Source organism: Schistocerca cancellata, chromosome 2, assembly GCF_023864275.1.
Source record: "Schistocerca cancellata isolate TAMUIC-IGC-003103 chromosome 2, iqSchCanc2.1, whole genome shotgun sequence".
Classification (NCBI taxonomy): domain Eukaryota; kingdom Metazoa; phylum Arthropoda; class Insecta; order Orthoptera; family Acrididae; genus Schistocerca; species Schistocerca cancellata.
In genome coordinates, this window is record NC_064627.1 from 451,912,315 (window position 1) to 451,916,812 (window position 4,498).

The window sequence follows — 4,498 nt, forward strand, 5'->3', positions numbered from 1 at the left end:
AATCTGAGGGGGGTGCGATGGGGAGGTTCCCTTGTAAGATGAAACCACGTCCAGACGTCATGGGCTGGGCGGCCATCCCTCATTACTGATGTCGGAGGTCGTAGGCTGGGAAGACTCCTAAAACAGGTCAGGCGGTGAACTGTGGCGGAACTAATCTCACACTCTAATACTGGCAGAGTACAAGTGTGTCTGAACACACAGTGTGACGAACACTCCCAACGATGGGCCTCCGCAGCCGACACCCCACGCGTGTGCCAATGTTAACATCATGACATCGGTTAGTACTACTGAAATGGAGACGTGACCATTGGCACTGGTCGTTGGCTCAGTAACAGAGCGTTGCATGGTTTGATGAATCCCGATACCTTCTTCATCATATCGACGCAAGGGCGCGAGCCCTATGTCTTCCAGGGGAACACCTTCTTAACACCTATACTGCGGGACAGACACCAGCTGGCGGCGGCTCCATTATGCTCTGAGCGAACATTCACGTGGGCATTCATGGGTACAGTGGAGCTCATGCAAGGCACCATGACGGCCAAGAAGTATCGTACACTGGTTGCAGAACATGTGTGCCCCTTCACGACGATCATGTTTGCCGACGGCAATGGCAGTTTTCAACAAAGTAATGCGCCATGTGACAAGGCCAGGAGTGTGATGGAGTGGTTCGAGGAACACAGTGGCGAGTTCCAATTGATGTGCTAGCCCCCCAACTCACCCGATCTGAACCGGACCGAACGCATCTGGGATGTGATTGAACGTGGACTCAGAGCTCATCGCCCCCCTCCCAGGCATTTACGGGAAGTAGGTTACTTGTTTGTGCAGATGTGGTGTGCCAGCTTCCTCCAGAGACCTACGAAGGTCTCATTTTTTGCATGTCACGACGCGTCGCCACTGTTATCCGTGTTAAAGGTGGACATACAGGCTATTAGGTAGGTAGCCATAACGTTTTGGCTTATCAGTATAGAAAGTGTATTTTTTGTGCAAACATGCTCTTTCTAAATGGAACAATGCCCTGTTGGCATTAACAGACGAAAGTAGGGTGAAGTAAAATGTCAGTGGTGTTTGTTGCAGGATTCTTCTACGAGTCGTTTACGGCACATCGTATTTTGAGACGTTCCCACGCCGACGTTTCTACAATATCTGCGTTAGTACACACTAAAGGACAGCACAGGTGCATGTGGTCATTATGTGGACTCTGACCAGTAACAGGACAATCGGCCATCACAGGTTGGGTTCAAAATGACCACAGCAGCGGCAATACACGCTTCCAGTCTGGTATGGAACGACCGCTGCACACATGCTAGCATTTCAGCTGAGATGTCCGAACTGGCTGTAATATTACGTCGTGGCATATCTCAGGTATAGTCGGTATGTTCTTGCAGACAGCGTCTTACAGCTTTCCCCACAGAAAATGTCTACATTCGTCAACTCCGGGAACATTCCGGCCAAGGTACATGTCCTCTGCGTCTAATCAAATGATTTGGGAACAATTAGTGAAGACATGCTGTAGTACCTCTGCACTATGGGCTGGACAGCCGTCATCTTCGTACCACACGTTCCTTCCCGTCTGCAGACGTACGTATTCTAGCATCCGTGGAAAATTATCTGCTAGGAGTTTGCGATACTTGTGCCTGTTCAGTGTTCAGTCTACGAAAAACAGGCCTATGAGCTGACGGTTCGCTATCCCACATCACACGTTTCCGCTCCACGGACGCCGACGTCCCACCTGAGGATACCAACGCGGATTGTCAACAGACCATTAGTGCACGTTTCGGCGGTTCACCTGACCATGATTGGTAAATGTGACTTCATGACTAAACAAGATACATAATCATCTGGAGTATCCTGTTTTAATAGCCAGACATAGAAGTTAACACGATTCTCATAATCGTTTCCATGCAGCTCCCGATGAAGACAGATGTGATAGGGATGGAACCTATGACGATGGAGAATACATAGACCACTCGTCTCACTCATGCCACTTCCTCGTGCGATTGCGCGGGAGCTAACCTACGGATCAAATGTTCAAAATGTTCAAATGTGTGTGAATTTTTGAGGGACCAAACTGCTGAGGTCATCGCTCCCTAGACTTACACACTACTTAAACTAACTTATGCTAAGAACAATACACTCACCCATGCCCGAGGGAGGACTCGAACCTCCGTCTGGAGGGACCGCTCAGTCCATGACATGGCGCCTCAAACTGCGCTTCCACTCCGCGCGGCGCGGATCAATTTCAACAGCAGCAAGAACATTAATTTCCCCCTCTGAGCTTGATGAATAATCGCCGAGACGATTGACGTCTATTGGGATATCTTGTCGCATACAAAACGCCGCATGTGAAGAAATCGAAAAAGAAATGATTATTGGAAGAACTGACTCAGCATATAGGAAAGTCAAAACAACCTTCGGTGAAATTAAAAGCAAGAGTGGTAACATTAAGAATTCAACGAGAATTCCAGTGTTAAATGCAGAGGAGAGAGCGGATACGTGGATAGTGTACATTGAAAGTCTCTATGAGGAGGAAGATTTGTCTGATGTGATAGAAGAAGAAAGAGGAGTCGATTTAGAAGAGACAGGTGATCTAGTATTAGAAACAGAAGTTCAGATAGCTTTGGAGTACTTAAAGTCAAATAAAGCAGAGGGGATAGATAACATTCCATCAGAATTTCTGAAACCATTGGGGGAAGTGGCAACAAAACGACTATTCACGTTGATGTGTGTAGAATGTATGAGTCTGGCGACATATCCTCCACACAATTCCGAAGACTGCAAGAGCTGACAAGTGCGAGAATTATTGCACAGTCAGGTTAACAGCTCATGCATCCAACTTACAAGAATAATATACAGAAGAATGGAAATGAAAGTTGTGGATGTGTTAGATGATGGTCTGGGTTTATGAAAGGTAAAGTCATCAGAGAGGCAATTCTGACATTGCTGTTGGTAATGGAAGCAAGAATAAAGAAAAATCAAGACACGTTCATAGGACTTGTCGACGTGGAAAAACCGTTCGACACTGTAAAATGGTGCAAGATGTTCGAAATCCTGAGAAAAATAGGGGTAAGCCACATGGAGAGACATGTAACGTACAGTATGTACAAGTGCCAAGAGGGAGTAATAGGTGTGGACGACCAAGAACGAAGTGCTTGGATTAAAAGGGGGTAAGGCAGGGATGCCTTCGCCCCTACTGTTCAATCCCTACAGCGGAGAAGCAATGATGTAAATAAAAGAAAGGTTCCGGAATGGAATTAAAATTCAAAGTGAAAGGATATCAATGATCCGATTCGCTGATGATATTGCTATCCTGAGTGGAAGTGAAGAAGAATTACATGATATTCGGAAGGAATGAACAGTCTAATGAGTACAGAATACGGACTGAGAGTAAATCGAAGAAAGGCGAAAGTAATGAGAAGTAGCAGAAATGAGAACAGTGAGAAACTTAACGTCAGGATTGATAGTCACGAAGTAGTTGAAATTAAGGAATTCTGTTGTCTAGGCAGCAAAAGAAAGAATGACAGACGGATGAAGGAGGACACAGAAAGCAGACTAGCAGTGGCAAAAAGGGCATTCCTAACCAAGAGAAGTCTATTAGCTTTAATTTGAGGAAGAAATTTCTGAGAATGTACATCTGGAGCGCAGGATTGTATGGTAGTGAAACGTGGACTGTGGGAAAACCGGGACAGAAGAGAATCGAAGCATTTGAGATGTGGTGCTATAGACGAATGTTGAAAATTAGGTGGACTGAGAAAGATAACGAATGAGGAGGTTCTGCGTAGAATCGGAGAGGAAAGGAATATGTGGAAAACAAGGAGAATGAACAGGATGACAGGACATGAGTTAAGACATCAGGGAATGACATCCATGGTACTAGAAGGAGCTGTAGAGCACAAAAACGAAGACGGAGATTGGAGTACATTCTGCTTATTTGCAGGATCGAAAAATAAATGATTATTGGAAGGACTGACTCAGAATATAGGAAAGTCAAAACAACCTTCGGCGAAATTAAAAGCAAAAGTGGTAACATTAAGAATTCAACGAGAATTCCAGTGTTAAATGTAGAGGAGAGAGCGGATACGTGGATAGTGTACATTGAAAGTCTCTATGAGGAGGAAGACTGATGTGATAGAAAAAGAAAGAGGAATACTTGAGGACGTTTGTTGCTAGCTCTACTCTGGGATGAAGGGGATGGCACAGGAGAAAAGGTACCTTGAGCATGTTTAAGGACTAGCAGTACGAGCCCCTGACTACCAATCCATTCTGTGAAAACCGCATACTGGTAGTACATTCCATTTCGTAAATATTTGCACTGCAAGTTTTAGGTGATTCTCCGTCTGTAGAGAAGATGATAATTTCTTCTTATGTACATGGTCGCCAACAAAGTACACTCCAGGAAATTGAAATAAGAACACCGTGAATTCATTGTCCCAGGAAGGGGAAACTTTATTGACACATTCCTGGGGTCAGATACATCACATGATCACACTGACAGAACCAC